We start from the raw sequence: 20,142 nt of genomic DNA on the forward strand, positions 1-20,142 counted from the left end.
TCATATAAATAAATAAATAAATAAATACATTTTGCAATCTAAATACACTGCCATTTAAAAGTAAAAATGTTTTCTATTGTTTTTGAAGGAATTATCTTATGCTCACAGGCTGCTTATTTGATTAAAAATAAAACAGTAAAAGCAGTAATATTGTGAAATATTGTAAAATTCAAATTAACTAATTCTATTTTCATATATTTGCATCATTACTCCAGTCGTCAGTGTCACGTGATCCTTCAGAAATCAACATTCTAATATCAATGTTAAAAACAGTTGTGCTGCTTGATATTTTGTGGAAACCATGATTTTTTTTTTTTTTTTTTTTTTTTTTTTTTTTTTTTTTTTTTTTTGAGTTATTTGATTCTTGGAATCAAAATTGTGCTATTGGCCAGTCAGCACCATCATGTCATTTTCCTGCAGAATAAAATTATTCACATAGAATTTGTGCTCAGGAGTTGAGCTAAAAAAGTGAGCAACTACATTGAATGAACAGAAATGCTAACCAATTGCTTTCTCCAGATATTATGGATCTCCTCAGTCCTGAGAAGTTTAAAGAGGACATTGTGGGAGGGAATGATTTAAGGCTTGTTGAAATATCGCTGATTGGATGCTGCCGGATCACTGCACACAGCTACAATGTTATTTTCTTCATAACAATAAAACCAGTAAAACATTCCATAGTAAAATGAACAGTGCTAAAATATGGTCCATATCTCAGTTCAGTTGTTTTCTCTGCACCAGCTCTCTTGGTTTTTATTGGCTCACACTGGCTCTCTACCAGAAGAGAAATCTGGGCTTTGAGCACAATTGATTCATTCACCACTGTTCAAAATGTTGGTGTCAGTAATTTATACATTTCATACTGCACTTTGAATTTTGGTCATTTAGCCCACCCATATTAACCAAAATCTTTTTTCTCTTATTTTTATTTTTTTTTAACTGCATGAATTAGATGCGAGGTCTATTATGGTGGGGATATTGGTAAGAATTTGCCCAGGGTCATTTGTTAAAATGATTGTATACAAGGATTGTATATTTCTAGAATTTTAATACAGTATTGTATGGAAGCCAATTTCTACCATGGAATAAAAATAAATAAATAAATAAAAAGTAATTGAGATTTTTTTTTTTTTTTCTGACAAAAACATGTCAGGATTGTGAGATATAAACTCGGGATTCTGACATTTTTTCTCTGAATTATGAATCTTTCTCTCTTTTTTCATAATTCTGAGTTTACATCTTTTTTTTTTTTTTTTTTAATATAATTCATATAATACTAAATAATAATATAATTAATTTAATATAATTAAGTAGTTGCGACTTTTTATCTCATATTCAGACTTTTTTTTTCACAATTTTTTTTTTTTTTTGTTGTTGTTTTTTTTTCTTGCAATAATTCCGGGTTGATATTTCACTGAATAAAAAAATTAAAAATAATATTGCAATAATTCCAATTTTACATCTCATAATTCTTTTTTCCTCAGAATTCTGAGTTTACACCTCAATTGTGAATTTATATATAACAGTTCATGAGCTTACATTCGCAAAAAAAAAAAAGAAAAAAAAATAAGAATTGTGAGTTTGTATCTCACAATTCTTAATTCTTTTTCTCAGAATTGCAAGAAAAAAAGTACAAATTGTGAGCTACAAACTGAGGTTTATGAGGGAAGAAAGTCTGAAATCTGAGATTAAAAAAAATGTTGAAATTACCTTTATTAATTATTATTTTTTTTATTCCTTGGCACACACTGGCTTCCATAGTTTTGTGAACCATTCAAAGAACCACTGTAGCCCACTAACCAATTTAACCTTCATCCTTGTCAAATCTCATCATTTGGGATGTTCTGGTAGCGGGTTTCGCTGTGGTTGAATGGGCTTTCTGTTTTGATGTGTGCTAGTTAACAGGGCAGATGTGATGGGGAAGGGAGGCGGGCGGTAGCATATACTCCAAACGCTCTCTGAAGAGTGCTTGACTATGTCACAGACTTTAAGAGGACAACTGCACTTCACGCTCATTCTCTTAGAGATGACAGGGCCATTTGAGCTGCTTACATAATAACTGCAGCACACACACAGTCACGCCGCCTTCATCAGAGTTTTGTGTATGCTCATGGGACATCCAAATTTCAGTGTTTCTTTCGTTTTCCGTGTGTGAGAGAAGCTCATTTTGCATGTATGATTCCATGCAAACACCATTCGCACTCCGAAAACAAAGTAAGTGTTTTTTCATCTGTGGCCGTCCTTGCAGAAAAGCAGGGCAGCAACTAATTAATCATTAAATCTGAAATTAGCATACAGCATCCTGTGCTTGTGTTGGCAGAGGCCCATAGGAGAACAGAGAGAGAGGGAAAAGAGAAGAAGAAAGGAGGTGGAAGACAAAGAGGGAGAACGAGAGAGACAAAAAAATAGATCTCGGGTCTTGAGGACTGATTCGCTGGGAATTAAAACTTCAGGGGTGGTTTAAGTATGTCTAAAATTATTTTAGAACCAGTAATGAATTCAGGTAACATGATATGATTAATTATAAGTGGATTTTTTTTTAAAAAATTTTTTTTTACATTATCTGAATATACAGTTCCGTTGCTATGTAGTTGCTAAGGTGTTCTGAATGGTTGGTTCTGAATGCTATGCAGAATAAAATGTGTTGTGTGTGGTACTAGCATTACTAATAAAATCTGAATTTTCAAATCAAATATTATAAACTCCAGTAAAATGCCATTTATATTGAATTTTAACCCTGTGAAGTCTGACATATGAAATAACAGACTAAACATATAAAACACCTTAAAAATGAAATGGGGTGAAAAAAGCATATGTGATTTCTCTTGAGTATCATGTTTGATACGGGTCATTTAGTTTGATATATATGGAGCTCATACTAGTAGGCTCATTCAGAGACCCAAACCGAGCAAAAATGTGCAATTTAATGCAGCTGCTGATATTTAAATGGCCAAAAAATGTAAATCATTGAGATCTTTATACAATATAGCAGACTACTTACATAAAATGCATAAAAATATAAGTTGTCACTCTCAATACATATATAACACAATAATATGTCTTAGTAAGATGATACTTAAATGCTTAGTTTTATGAAAGCGCTGTAGTTTTTGTTATGGGGGCAAAACATAAAATGAATTGTAATACTTTTGAATGAATTTAATGAAATTTGATACTCACATTTTACAGTGATTTGCATTGGATAATATGCATGGATAATCAAGCAATCCTAAATTGCTTCAGTCCAGTAACTGTTCATCTTAAAATAGTGTGACCAAAAATAAGTAAAGATTTCACAGCAAAAAGATGCATGAATCGGGACCTGACATTTTTACAATTACACTTGCTAAAAAAAAGTATACTATCGCTAAAAGTATACTAAGTAACTATTACTCAGACAACAGAAGGCAAGGCAAGTTTATTTATATAGCACACTTCATACACAATGGTAATTCAAAGTGCTTTACATAAAATAAAGTAAAATAATCATGAAAAAAAGAAAATAATCACAAAAGTAAAACAAGGAATTTAAAATACAGTGAATACATAAAATACAGTGCACACAGAAGGTGTGTAGAAGATTGTGTACAACAGGTTTTTCAGCAAAGTTTTGATCAAGTTTAGAATTTTGAGTCATTAGAAAATGTGAGCATCAAAACTGATACAGTAAAGGGTTAAATTGTTTATTTTCAATCTGTTATGCATATGCTTGCATTTCTCCTGGATCTTGTTTATTCATTTGCACATGAATAAAGGTAAATGGAACACAAAATCTAGTGTGAGCTCCCCTTTAACCTTGCTCTCTCTCTCTCTCTCTCTCTCTCTCTCTCTCTCTCTCTCTCTCTAACCTCTTCTCTCTCACACACACACACACACACACACACACACACACACACACACACACACACACACACAAATGTTATGGGTTTGGGGATAATAATGTATTTCACAAATGTATGAAGAAATTAAAAAGCTTGCTCTCTCTCCCCCTCATTTCTGACTTTGCTCAATGAATCCATTTACATTTACTACTGAAAGGTCAGCATCTGTGTAAAGCATGCCTTAATCACATGCACACATGAAAAGGAAGACAGCAAAGATAGCTAACTCCTAATCTAACATAATAAGCCAATAAAAAGAGACAAGCATTTCTGTAATGCATATAGAAACACATTTAGTACACAGCAGTCTCATCTGAAGAAATGTTCCGGGTTTAATCTGAGTTAAGCTCTATCAACAGCATTGGAATTTGTAATAGCAAAGGTGTGTGTAAAAATATTTTGTGCGTATTCATGCTCCAGCTTTTCACCAGGTGCTATCTGAGTTGAGTTTTATTTTAAAATTTGACAAGGCAGGTTATTGCAGCACAAAAAATAAATAAATAAATAAATAAATAAATAAATAAATAAATAAATAAATAAATAAATTTACTTTTTCTCTTAGCAGCACAATCTGAAATGCTTTAAAAATAACATATTCAAAACACCACAATAGGTCATTTATAAAACAATTTAAAAGCATGGAGAATAAAAGAAAGTTCATTAAAAATAAATTGTAAAATAAACAATAAAAAACAAGTTTAAAGCCTTTCCAATTTCTCATCTATCATCTAATATATATATATATATATATATATATATATATATATATATATATATATATATATATATATATATATATATATAAACCAGTTTCTTATATTAGTCATTTATCTTATAATTTTAAAATAATAGAATTTATTATTACAATGATTAACAACCATTAATGTTTCTCTAATTATTAAATACTCAATAACTGATCATGGTTAATCATAATCATCTATTGTTGTTAGTTTCATAATAATTTAACAATAATTATTAATATTAAAGTCTACTTAATGGATACATTTATAATTATCAATTGTAAATCCTCTGTGTTAAAAGTCATTTGCTTGTATCCCTGCACATCCCTTACCAAAAAGTAGTATACTTCAAGTTTATTTTATTAAGTATACTTAAGTAAAGTTCAAGTATATTTTTAAGTATACTTTATGTAGTAAGTATACAAATATCAGTGTTCTAGTATTATACTTGTAAGTGTAATGTTTCAGTACTACTTGGAACTAAATTGGCCCACCTTCTAATATATAAAAGTATACTTTAAGTACAACAGTAGCAAACTTTGATTACACAACTAATTTACCTCTATATTTGTAGTTTGTACTGCAATTATACTAAAAGTGAACTTATAGGTATACTGATAGTTTACTAATTAAATACTTTGTACAATTTTAAGTATAGTCTCAGTAAACTACTAGTTTAGTAGTTTTATTCAGCAAGTATACACATAAGTTTTCTTTAAGTGAACTTTACATCATACTTTAAGTGTACTACGATGTCCCTATTTAGGTTTTAATTTGTATATATTTTGTTATATGAATATCTGAACATACAAAACATCCAAAGAAAGAACAGGGTATCTGCTTGTAAACAAAAACATTTTATTTTAGCTTTATGCATTCTTTTTTTAAACACTCTAATGTGGGTACGTTTCATAAAAAATAAAGGAATAACATTTTGAACAAATAGCTGAAAAAAGACTATGAATTGGATTCAGAATTATAATCAAAACACGATCAACACCCCAAAGATTGACTGTAATTATTACCTCTTCATCGGTCGACATTTTATTCCATAATGTTACAGTTTTGATGCTGTTTCTTGTCAGATGATCGTGTTAGATTACATGTGTTAGTATCTGTTGTTTCTTTTTCTTCTTCATTTGTGTTTTTTTTTTTTGGAAATTCTGTACAGAAGATGTGTACTAGCGCCCTCTACCATATAACAATGAAAACACAGACTAAAGTATACTTAAATCTCATTTTAAGTATATTTCTAAGTTTAGGAAAAGGAATGTTGTCCCATTCTTGTCTAATACAGGCTTCTAGTTGCTCAACTTAGGTCTTCTTTGTCGCATCTTCCTCTTTATGATGCGCCAAATGTTTTCTTTGGGTGAAAGATCTGGACTGCAGGCTGGCCATTTCAGTACCAGGATCCTTCTTCTATGCAGCCATGATGTTGTAATTGATGCATGATGTGGTCTGGTATTGTCATGTTGGAAAAATGCAAGGTCTTCCCTGAAAGAGACGACGTTTGGATGGGAGCATTTGTGTTCTAGAACTTGGATATACCTTGCAGCATTGATGGTGCCTTTCCAGATGTGTAAGCTGCCCATGCCACACGCACTCATGCAACCCCATACCATCAGAGATGCAGGCTTCTGAACTGAGCGCTCATAACAACTTGGGTTGTCCTTGTCCTCTTATTCCGGATGACATGGTGTCCCAGTTTTCCAAAAAGAACTTTGACAAATTTTGATTTGTCTGACCACAGAACAGTTTTCCTCTTTGCCACAGTCCATTTTAAATGAGACTTGGCCCAGAGAAACCGCCTGTGCTTCTGGATCATGTTTAGATATGGCTTCTTTTTTGACCTATAGAGTTTTAGCCGGCAACGGCGAATAGCACGGTGGATTGTGTTCACCGACAATGTTTTCTGGAAGTAGTCCTGAGCCCATGTTGTGATTTCCATTACAGTAGCATTCCTGTATGTGATGCAGTGCCGTCTAAAGGCCCGAAGATCACGGGCATCCAGTATGGTTTTCCGGCCTTGACCCTTACGCACTGAGATTGTTCCAGATTCTCTGAATCTTTGGATGATATTATGCACTGTAGATGATGATAACTTCAAACTCTTTGCAATTTTTCTCTGAGAAACTCCTTTCTGATATTGCGCCACTATTTTTCGCTGCAGCATTGGGGGAATTGGTGATCATCTGCCCATCTTGACTTCTGAGAGACACTGCCACTCTGAGAGGCTCGTTTTATACCCAATCATGTTGCAAATTGACTTAATAAGTTGCAAATTGGTCCTCCAGCTGTTCCTTATATGTACATTTAACTTTTCCGGCCTCTTATTGCTACCTTTCCCAACTTTTTTGGAATGTGTAGCTCTCATGAAATCCAAAATGAGCCAATATTTGGCATGACATTTCAAAATGTCTCACTTTTTTTTTACATTTGATATGTTATCTATACTCTATTGTGAATAAAATATAAGTTTATGAAATTTGTAAATTATTCCATTCCTTTTTTACTCACAATTTGTACAGTGTCCCAACTTTTTTGGAATCGGGTTTGTACATAAAAAGTAAACTAAAAGCATACTTTCCTATTTTTAGTTTAAAAGAAGTATACTAATAGCACACTTGAATAAACTTCTTTTTCGTAAAGGATATCATGCAAAAACGACAGGGTATTCTGGGCTTCTGGCTATACTGTCAAAACAGTGTGTATTTTAACATTCATTGCATTGCCCCATTTATTTCTGTCAACTAATATCTGTGCATCTGTGAAGGAGGAAGTATGTAACAAATTCAAACATTTCATGTAATGTCGTTTCACATTCTACATTGCACTTTCTCTCTGCCTATTCGTGTGCTGCTATTTCCTGTTTCATCTCTTTCTTTTTTTTTTTTTTTTTTTTTTTTTTTTGTCAGGAAAAGAGCAATTCTCCTGCCCTACAAATACTCCTCAAATTACCGCACTAGTCAATCAACAACTCTCGCCAGCCCCAACAGACACCCCCACCATAAATAGCAGCTACACTCATACCAAACAATGTGAGAAGGGCCTCAAAGAGGATGCGTACAGCTCCTACTGAACCGATTACGCACCCCAGGACATGCGGCCCCCTACAGGAAATGACAAATCCCTGCAGTTGGTAAGGTTTTTCCAAGAATAGTACAGCACTGAGCCAGAGAGAGAGAGGACACGTCCCCAGTGGGACACTTCTAGATGAAAATATGGAGGTACAGTAGGAAGGTAGTGGAGGGTGGCCCGACATCCCAAAGGCCCCAATGATGTGCTTGGAATTCGACAGGGACTGGAGTTTGCCCATTTTCTGTAGGGATAGGAAGAAAAAAGGAAGAGGAAGAAGAAAGAACAGGGTGGGTACATCCCTCTGAGTGGTGCGCATAAAATGGAGACAGATACAGCAGTGCCGGAGGAGGAAGAATTCATATGCACAGCTTCAGACATGGGGGCTCCACTGCAGGAGGGAGAAAAGGGAGGGAGGGAGGGGCACCAAAAGCTCCAGATCCCACAGATAAATATTTACACAGTAAGAGACAAACCCCCTCAGCCATGAAAGAAGAGAGAGAGAGAGAGGGAGAGGGAGAGGGAGAGAGAGAGAGATGCTCTAAAAAGAGGATGGTGAAGAACAATTCTGTTAAGATTACACAAAAGAAACAAAATACAAAGAGTAACATTTGAGAATTTACAAAGGAACCTGGAAAATGGGATCTGTCAAACTGCCTGGGGAAACATTCTGGTCTTTTGCAGGGGTCAGGATGCTTAGAATGAAACTCCTGTATTTTAAAGATATTATCAAAGCAAAAACAAAGTTTAAGAGCAAAGGTGCATGTAAACAACGTTTTGTGTTTCACAGTCCCTCCAAATTTCCAGATGAATAAATAAAGCAAAAATATTTTATTTGAATTCCTGCCTGTCTCTATCCTATCTAGTAAAAACCTCTCCACTATCACAAAAAAAGAACATAAATTTAATCATCTTCATCATCATCATCATCAATCATTTGTATTATTAATCATTCTTATTTCATTAATTACAATATTAATAATTCTCATTTTTTGTTAATTCTGATTACTTAATGGATAATTATATGTGTGTGTGTGTGTGTGTGTGTGTGTGTGTGTGTGTGTGTGTGTGTGTGTGTGTGTGTGTGTGTGTGTGTGCGTGCGTGTGCGCACAAATAATATTTAAATATAGAATATATATAGATACAAACGTATTAATTATTCTTATTATTATTATTATTATTAAATTGTTAATATATAACCACAACCCTAAAGAAGCAGTATATAGAATATGTAAATAATATAAAAAAATATATCCATAAAAATACAAATAAAAATAGTAGTCAAATAAGTAATAATAATTTGGTTAAAAATTATTATTTAGAATAAGTGGTTAAAATATAACCCACAACCCTACAGAAGATAAGTGGTAAAATATTTTGAATATTATTTAAATAAAAAGTAATAAATAATAATAATAATAATAATAATAAATAATAATAATAATAAGCAGTAAATAAGTAATAAATAATAATAAATACATTTAAATATATATATATATATATATATATATATATATATAATATATATATATATATATATATATATATATATAATTAAAAAACTTACAGTAACTGTGTTTGGATTTTGGCTTAGCAAAAAGAACAAAACTAAAACAACAACAACAAATGTATGGCTATGAGTTTCCTGTTGTTTTGCAAGATAGGTAAGGTCAGTAGATTGGTTCTCAAAGTACAGTATGAATGTTTGATAGTCTGAGGCATCAGAGCAGAAAGAGGACGGTGAGTTTTGACAGCGGATTAGAGAGTAAAGAAGATGAGCAAGGTGATGATAGAGGGAGTGGTGCTCCAGTCTGACAGCGGGGAGAGCAGGACAGCCATATGCGCCATCTCTCTGGGCCCTCGGGGAGACAGGAGACAAGGTGACGTACTGAACACGCACGTCCCTACGGGAGCACTGGAACCTGATCAACAACACAGGCTTGACAGTCACTTCAACAACCAGCCTCGCACAGTGAAACGGCAGGAAACGGGACAAGATGAACGCAGTCAAAAGTTACAGTGATGAAGTCAATGATCATGTAAGATCATTAGTCTCGGCTCATCAGTTTTTCCTTACAAGACCTTGTGCACAAATCAATGTGCTGTATTTCACAAAAGATTAAAGTCGACAGTGTCGCTTTAATGAAGCCCCCTACAGATGAATGAATTCTCTCTCTGTCTCCAAATGCTTTGCTTATTATGGTGGTATTATCTATTTTAGATAAATCTGTCCTTAAACAACACACAAAAACAAAAGAAAAGCTGTTTGAAAACTTTACATGCCAGTCAGAGCACACATAGTGTAGCAAGCACGCCACGTACAGTCAGTACAACAATATTATAATACTAATATTTAAGGGTTGGCAATGACTGGATGACTAGTCAACCTGTTGAATCTGTATTAAATAGTCATGGATTGTGATGTTTGTCTCTTTTATCATTATTATCAGGATTTAAAGTTTTTCTTTAGAAAGGTAGATATATAAATATAAACTCAGAACTTCACAATATAAACTCAGAATAAAAAGATGTGGATCATATGACTTTAGAAAAAGAGTATTAATTCATTATATACAATCACTGACTTAATCGAGTCATTTTCTAGGCAACTAGAAGAAAGTATTAGTTACACAAGCCCTAGAATATGGTACAGAAAAATGCCATTCTCAAAGCATGATGTGTTCTTGGTGAAACAGCAAAAGAATTCATTAACTACTGAACTTCGTTGCACCATCTCTCCATGGTACAACACGTCAAGAACACGCTGTGCTTTGAGAATGATGACAAAATCTTCATTGGCAACATAGGCATTGCAGCCCCCTTTTAAGTCCCTCTAAAATCTGCAATTAGCCTGTCAGCCCCCTTAAAAGTCGGTGCTTACGTGATCTCTCTTGACGTTTGTTGAAAAAGCAGATGCTGTCAGCTGAGGCTCTTAGGTGCAGAACGTGTTCTTACATTTCATTACGCTGCTTTTTCATTGTTTTTCTATGAAAATATGTTGTGGACGATGTGTCTGGTCATTGCGCTTGAGCCTCACGTCTTTTGCAGCATCTCGCACATGACACAGTGTTCAAGTAAAATTAAAAATTAAGTTTAAAAAAAAAGTTTTTTTCTTTTCTTTTTTCATTAGGGCAAGTTCACACAGAATGTTTTCTTTTTTAATTAGGGATTGTTTTTAAAGAATGCATAAAGAAAACGCAAGGTGTGGTGTTGTTATTCTTAGGATTTTGACTTCTTTTAATTTTATTTGCAAGAATATGGAAGGGTTTAGTGTTGCAGTCAAACACCATCTAGCACATTCATAGAAAATGACAAGTAGCGCAGTGGAAAGCAAAAAGACCTTCTGCGTGAACAACCCCCTAAAATACACAATGGTTAGTGAATAGCAGCACAGATTGTGTATAGCTTCTTGCGCTTTTGAGACATGATACAATAAAGGAAATACAGTAGTTATCTCCAGGTTCTCTTTTTAAAAAAACAGGTTGTGATAATTGCTTGAAGAAATTTTATATAATTCAGGGTATCCGAACACAGCCACTATGAACACCTCCCACTGGAATGAAAAAAACGGGTTCTGTGTGAACGGCCCCTTACACTACCCTGTGTCTGTCATTTTTAAACGCCAAAACAAGTTCTGTACTTGTGAATGGCTCCATGTGTGGCTCTGGAATATTTGATTCTACTTGTCGTACTACTTATAACCATCGATTGTAGCAAAAATGACCTCAGAACACTCCCTATAATAGCCTTCTGTAATACTTTTGCAGTGTTCGTCTGGTTGCCAATTGTTTTGTACATTAATTGACTGTTTTCTCGGCGAAGCTTTAAGATAATACACAAATAACAGTTAAAATGAAAGCAAATCAATATTTAATGTCTGTGCATTTATTTATTCATTGGATATCCATGTAATAAGGTCTACGTCGGTCCTGATCAGCTTATCGTGCTGCATGACCATTAAACAGACTAACCGTTCCCTATCGCTGATTAAAGCTGAATACACACTCATAACTAAAATCATGTCTGGTCTGAGCACTATTAATGGTGATAAAGTCCATTAGCTGTGTGTTTACTGTAACTGGAAGTGATATCAGGCCCTCTGTGGTGTCTCATCCCACAAACACTCTCTCCGTCTGTCCTCTGCATGAGGCTTAGATGAAATAATAAATGATCAATATCCACCCAGCAATCGCCACAGTGACTTAGTGCAGCCATCGATCTGGAGCCTGGAGGGATGTGATGAAAAAAGAAGTACCGTGACAGGTCGCATCGTCAGACATCAGCTCCCCAGACTCGGGAAGATCTGCAGCTCTGCTAATCTAGAGCGTCATCTAAAGTCTGGGCACACCGCCGAGTGCAGGAGCCGCTGCGTTTGTCCTCGCTGTGTGTTTTTGGGTGAGGGAATGTGATTTGAGAAAGAGTTGTGATTGAAAGAGTGATGGTCTGTAAGGGCTGACAAGGTATCGGTGCATTACAGAGTGTATTTGGAGCTCAGCAAAGGCCACACGCTCACAGGCAAGGGAAGATTATCTACACTTATTTTCCCTGTCTACCTGAGCTGTCTGATGTTGAATTCAGATTTATTCCTATCAGCCGTAGAATCCCAAAAGAAATTGTACAGTTCTCCCATTTTGCATTTTTCTGTAAAGCTGCCTTGAAACAATGTGTATTGTGAAAAGCGCAATACAGATAAATTTTAATTGAATTGAATTGAATATGCAAAATTTAAATGACTATCATGAAAAACGTAAGATGTCCAGATATCATGAGAAATGCAGCAATACAAAACTGAAACAGATAAGGTCCGATGAATCCAAACGACAGCATAATAATGGCTTAAAACCGCTTGTTTGATGATTTGATATTCTGGAAAAGGATGATCCAAGACAGCCACTCACTGGAGGATTATCTCATTTGGTTTTTGAGGCCTTGATTAGTGCCTGATTTTAGTGATGTTGTTTTCGTGTGATTCAAGCTGAGAAGGACGCTGAGATACTTGACAGACTTGATTACACACATACACACTTTGCATTCATTGACTGAAAATGTGCTGCTCACGCTTCACTAAGCAGAGGAATGGAAAACATCTTTAAGAGGCTGAAGATCAAAGAAAAATGCCTCATGTAAACATTCCTCTGTCAATCAAAGAGGCTGGCACATAAACGTCACTCATTTCAACCAGCTTCCATTTCCTCTATTAATATTCAAATTATATTATTAGCAACAACAACAAAACAACATTTTTATTTGCATCGCCTTTTTTTCAACATTAATTATTTATGAGAAAATATGGAATATAATTATAAGGCATTACATACATTGTTAAGGAAGCTACTTTGATACCTTCCCAAATTATAATTTAAAAGTAGTTTCAAAACTACTTAGAAACTACTTAAGGAATAGTTCAACCAAAAATGACAATTTGCTGAAATTTACCCACCCTCAGGTCAAAATGTAGCTGAGTTGGTTTCTTCATTGGAACAGATTTGGAGCAATTTAGAATTACATCACTTGTTCACCAGTGGATCCTCTGCAGTGAATGGGTGCCATCAGAATAAGAGTACAAACAGCTGATAAAGACAACACAATAATCCACAAGTTATCCATATGACTCCAGTCCATCAGTTAATGTCTTGTGAAGTGTAACGTTGTGTTTTTAACTTCAAACTGAAGGTAAAATATCAGTCCACTATCCATAATATTGCTATATTCTTTAGTGAAAAGGTAATCTAGACTGAATCAGGAAATATACAAAGATCAAGCACCATTTACAAAAAAAAAAACCCTTCTAAACAAAAGTGTTTGGGGATTTGATGTGAGAGGACAACAGGGGATGGACTTTTTAATTGGAAGGAGAATTATTATGGATTATGTACTTCTTATGATGGATTATGTACTACTTGTTATGTACTATGGATTTGTTTCTTAAACACATAGCTTTTCATATCACAAGACATTAACTTCCCATATAGCAAACAAACCACTGATGGCCTCCTGTCGGCAATGGCATGTACCCTTTCAGCCAGAGCTGGTCCATGTGTGGCAATGATGGAACGGCGTGGATCACGGCAAACAATATGAGGGACAATTGTTGAGTGTAATATTTATTTGGTTTACCATGAAGCACATCATTTTTATTAGTATGCTGTCATGCACAAGCATTAAATAAAATGATCATGAAAGTATTTTATTTTTATTTAAATCCTCTGTATCCATGTGATGTTTGGTGTGAGGAACAGATCCAAAATGGATTGGGATAGTATTTTCAACTTAAATTATGCCCTGCTCCTCATACTACTATTATATTCTGCCAGAGAGGACTGCAACTGCAATGCATCGTCATTTGGACTACTGCATAACAGCTCTTAGACACATCTGCAATAAAGTCTTATGATTAAGTTACATGTGTGTATCAGTTACATTTCTCTTATAGACTGTATACTTTATACACTCACTCTTTATTGGTTGATTTGTTCTTTATAAAAAAAAATAAAAAAAATTCAATGCAATACGTTTTTTATTGCACAGTTATATAATTTGTGGGTTTTAAGTCTGATTTTCTATTGAGTTTAATGTACTTTATTGGCATAGTTTGTGTGTACATTACCAAAGCATGTCACAAAATGAATAATTTAAGTATTAAGAGTTTTTTTTTTTATATTCAGGGTTTGAAGAATTAGTTTTGTTTAGTAATGAAATTCTTACTTTGCTGTCCACAATGAATGCCAAGACAGTGCAAAACTATACACACACACATACACAAACTGTACACTATACAAACTATACACACATACAATGTAAGAAACATAATAATAAAAACTATGCTGCAGTAGTAGGAATATAGACTATGAAAATAGAAGTATAGACTAGTATCGAAGTATCGTAGACTATGTATAATAAAGACTATGTATATCTATATATGCAAGGATAGTGTAGGAACACAATGGCGATTATAGTATTACACAATGCAATAATATAAAATATTAAGATTCTGTATTGGGTCTTGGCTATATAAGGCTCAGGTATGGCTCAAATTTGGGGATTCTGGTTTACTTAAGGCTGAGAATTAGGACCAATAATAAAACCTGTTTAGGCCATTTCAGTGCTAGCTAACGGTGATTAACTGGCTGAGATTCGGGCCGGTTATGGCCCATGTTTGGCCCTTGTCTTTAATCCAGCTCTGGGCCACTTCAGGGCCGTCATTCTTTGTGGCACTTGGGCCGAGGGAAAAGTGATTGTGTGGCCCGGATCTGGGCCAGAAAACATTTGATATGTGGATTATGGACTGTCGTGTTGTGAATTATTGTGATGTTTTTATAATTTGTTTGGACTCTCATTCTGATGGCACCCATTCACTGTAAAGGATTCATTGGTGAGCAAGTGATGTAAAACCAAATCTGTTCAGTTGAAAAAAAAAAACTTCTACATCTATATCTTGGACGGCCTGGGGGTGAATACAATTTTGACAAATTTTCATTTTGAGGTGAACTATCCCTTTAAGTTAGCAGCATTCTTTGTCCTTCATCCACACACTGATTATCCATAACTGTATAATGCATTACATATACAGCCTTCCCATAAAGATATATCAGATCATTTTGTGCATGTCCTCATGTGGTATATAGTGACTAAATGGATATCAGAAAAAAGCATTCAAAAGTAAGATCACTGATGCCTTAATATGATTTTGGTCCATACTTACTGCCGCTCCTCTATTAAAAGCACTTTCTAAAGCACTAAGACATCTCTAAGAGCATTTCCAAACAGCAAAGGTGTATAGTTTTACTGCAGTAATACACTTGAGTGTTTGTTAGTGCCCATTAGACTTACTCAATACCTTCTGCTCAAACTCACAGAAGGTACAATGACCACAAAACGTCAAAACTAGCAGCAATGTCTTTCTCACACATCCAGTGATGAGCGAAACTAGTGGCTCAGTCACAGAACAAAGTGCTTGGGAAAAGATGACAAATGTGATTAGTGTGAAATGCAATATTATAAGTTGCTGCAGGTGTGTTTGAAACCTGACACAGGATTGGAAATGGCTGTGGTTGCTTTGGAGCCATTGTTTCTCAAATCACTAGGGGTGTATGACAGACGGGTAGAGGAATTTTCAAAAGAGTAATTTAGGTTTGTTGGCTTCTCTCCTTCCTGGAGCTATGGAGACTTCATAAAACTCTCATTCCTGGCAGCTCTGAAATACAGGAAACCTCCAAGCTTTCTGAAACAGAGTAAAGCTTTTATCTGGAGCCTATCATTGAGATCCAGTGTGACTGCAAGAGAAAGCATCACTAGTACTATTGTTCAGATTAATTTAAGTACACAGACATAAAAGTTAAAAAAGCTGGTACGTTGTTCTATCTCTCAGAGCCTCGTTTCCGTTCCTGTCAAAAATAAAATATGGCGCTACCCTGACTCTCCATATCGGTTCGTTAACATTATATTCAGATAAACATATTTCAAATCAGGAATAAAATCTGGCAACAGTGGGATCACATATATTCCAGGTTGTTCGAGTTAATGCGCATGCGTGTTCAAGAGTAAACAAACAAGTGATTGACTGTTTTACTTCTATTCCTACAGCCAAAATGCACTATTCAACAGCACTGTATACATCAATTTTCTGATTGGTTACCTAAACTGTAAGACAGTTATCATTTATTTTCTCATTCATAGCAAAAATGCTGCTGTTCCCTATTGCCGCAGGTAATAACAACAAGCTGCATCTCGAAAAACATTACAAATGTGAGTGCCGTATTGCTTTTAGTTTTTTTTTTTTTTTTTTTTTTTTTTAAAGAGTCAATGTTGAGTTACTTACAATGTCAGATACAATATTGTAGTTACAGTTACAATAAGCCCAAACAAGCCACAGCAGAACAGACTGCTGTGTATCTCCTAGTGTGCTGTTTCGTTTCTGAATGATTCAATGTTCTGAACGAATCTGTTGAGTGAAAGATTCAAATGGCTCATCATGGTTCGTTTGGGTTCGTTCCTGTTTTTGAACAAATCGGTTGAATGAATCAATGAAATGACTCAGACATTAAAACAGTTGATTTGTTCTGAGAGAAAAAAAAAAAAAACCTGTGCTTTTGAATGAATCCGTTAAATGTATCTATTAAATGACTCACTCATTGAGACAGTTGTTTCAACGATTTTGAATGAATCGGTTGAATGAATCAATCAAATGACTCACACATAAACACAGTCACTTTTCACCCCATACGATGTAACCTACAGAAAGTATCACCGAAAATTATCTGTTGGCCACCTTTGCAAGCATCACTTCAGAAAATAAATTTTTTAAATTAAAAAATGTAAATGTAAAACTTCAGTTGATGTAAAGCCACTCCAAATTCAAATCAACTACAAATTTCTACTCTTGAAGAATCAGTGCCATATTTTTCATCTGTGAAGTATTGTTACACCCTGGAATTACTTGCTAATACATAATGCATCAACTGTCACATAAAAAGCATCCACATGCATGCAATTTCATCTTAGACATGTGATTATACATATGTTAAACGCACCATCACGCATGTTGCCATGCCGAAATCAAAGATGTTGTGGAAGAGGTGGGCTTATCTTGCCTTCCCTCCCTATAAGCGCATTACACATCTCTGAGCCAACTCCATCTGCAAAGCGAATGCCTCGTCCAATGATTACAGGTGCTGCTGATGTCAGCTCCAGCAGTGATACAGCTACAGTTTACAGCAGATGTATGCTGAGTGATGCAACTGTCATTCAGACAAAAAAAGGTTGCGTGAGAGATAGTCACAATGGGTCAGTGGTACAGCTCATGACTCAGCTCTTCATCTGAAAATTATAAATACACGTGTTTATAAACCTTGCTTAGAAAAATCTGCTTCAACAAGAGTGGTTATAATGAGATGATATTACATAAAGTGCTCTTGAACGCAATGACTTTTCTTGAATGGGAGACTCAGTGCATCTGTTTCTGGGTAGAAAACATTTCTTTGCACAATTCACCTTATGGTTAAGAAATGCTGAAGGTCATTGTAATTGTGTCTGAATAATAAAAAAAAAATCATAACCCAACACAATTGGCCCTCTATTGAGTGCTTTTTGTATTTACTGTAGCTCTTTGGGTCACAGGCTCAATTAAAGAGGCACAAAGCTTGTCGAAAAGCAGATTAATTATAGTCAGTTTCCTTGACTTCCCGGACAGCAAGCCCTAGTGGACAAAAACATTTAAAAGTTAGATTGATCTTGGTTAGTTTCAGTGGTCTGAAAATGCTTTGATGAATTGTACAGACTACCACAAAAATGTCTGCTAATCTACTAATTTTTTCAAATGACTCACTCACAAAGACACTTGTTAAGGGAAAGTCAGTTGTTTCGCTCCCGAATGAATCATCACAACAACAAATCAGCTGAATGAATGATTCAAATGACTCATTTGTGGCCACCCACTGGCATAACAAGGCAACCTGAGTCACTGAAAAATCCCAGAACACCTTAGCATCACCCTAGCAATCGCCCATAAACTGTTTTCTACATAGGAAGTAAATATTCCTTGAAATCAGCATATTAGAATGTGTATTAGAATTTCTGAAGGGTCAAGTGACACTGAAAATTCAGCTTTGCCATCACAAGAATAAATTACATTTTACAATATATTTAAAAAGAAAATCGTTCCATTAAACTGTAATTTTTCACGATATTACAGTTTTTACTGTATTTTGATCAAATAAATGTTGCACTGGAGATCAAAAGCATTAATAGAACTTCATTCATAGAACACAATATTTTGATATGAAATATCATCATATTAGATTAATCATTTTAACTACTTATCAATCATAATTCAATCATAATTCATTTTTAATCTTCTAACCACCTCAGCGTACATTCATTTATACAAAAGTGTTATATTTTGTTGTAATTTCATGCGTCATTGCAAGTCTTCATTTGCACAGAACACCAAAGGAAGACCTTTGAGAGTCAATGAGCAGTTTATGATCCTCCTACTGTCATCTCCACAGAAATAAATTAAGCACCTCATCTCTGCATATCATCATAACCTTTGCACGACAATACCCAAATAATATTTAGCATGACTCACATGTGAAAAGAAAATGAATATTATGTGCTTTCCATATGTGAACTGCATTGCAGGCTTTAAAATAAACCTCCAAAGATGTTCTCAGTTTGTATCCTGGGGTTAGAGTTTACATCAATATATTAATGCATATGTCTCTCTGACGTCTGAACCAAGGGTGAAAATACCCCCAAAATCTAGTTATGAAGACAGAGCCAGTATCTCTGTAAACCACATGTCCTTCATGCCCCACAATGCCAAGGGCCATCCATACTTCTGCATTAGCTCCTGATGCAGTTGTTACAGCCTGCTCATATATGATAAGGCCCAATTCACACACGTTTATAGTTACCTATCCCACATTCATACATAAACTCTCCCACACTTGTCCATGCATGATGCTGATGACAGTGAGAGAGTGAATTTCTGCGGTCTACTCTCCCATTCCCATAGTGTTCAGGTTGCATTAGGTGTGGCATCAGCTGATGGCCAGGCCTCAGAGATGACCCCAACACTGTCAGAGCTAGTTAGCCTCCTGCTGGCAATCCAGGCGGGAATTCTGCATCTCCTGGCTGTTTCTGAACAATCTGACTTTGCTGTGCCCTGAGGCCTCTGCTAGAGAGCATGGAAGAGAGCAATGCTGTAGGACTCTCACCATAATTATAGCTGAGTAAGTGCTCCCTTCAGAGCAGGAGAGCAGGGTTGGCATTCGGACAGCCAGGCGCTAGGTTTAGAGACTTGGGTGATTAGAGCTCACAGTGGGGCAGCAAGGGGACAAATCAGTGCAGGGCTAATAACGTCATATAAAAATGCTTAATGAGATGGGGCCCTTTCCATAATACCAAAATATTCTCTTTGAGCTTAGAATCCTAATGAGCCAAGACACATTTTTCTGTCAGCTCCTCACGATTAGGCAACAATTCCAGCTGACATAAATTAGGTTTTGTTTTGTAACTGCATACCAGTGTTGTGAAAGTTTGATACTGTAGATTGCAAAGCTACAAGATAATTTAAAGTCGTCAGAATTACTCTTTGAAAAATTGGTTAACTATAAGCTTCAAACAAAAAGCTACTTTGGAGCTTCTTAAGAGGGCAACATGTCTTTTAAATATAATTGATATATGACGTAATTGATTTATTCATAGAATGCTCACAATAATAGCCTGCCCAATAAGATGTAGGCCTATATTAATAAATAAGTACCAGATTTTATAATTTATTCAGAGCTGCATCTTTCTGCAAAGAGAATGAGGGGTGTGTAATTATTTAAAACAATTCATGCTAAACAGAACTTGTGAACACTAGAACACAGGTCTAAAACCTATGCTGAACAGCTGCATTTAGGGTAAATATTCTGATAGAATAAAGAAGCTGAAAATGTCA

The sequence above is a fragment of the Cyprinus carpio genome, chromosome A18 (assembly GCF_018340385.1).
Source record: "Cyprinus carpio isolate SPL01 chromosome A18, ASM1834038v1, whole genome shotgun sequence".
Lineage (NCBI taxonomy): Eukaryota > Metazoa > Chordata > Actinopteri > Cypriniformes > Cyprinidae > Cyprinus > Cyprinus carpio.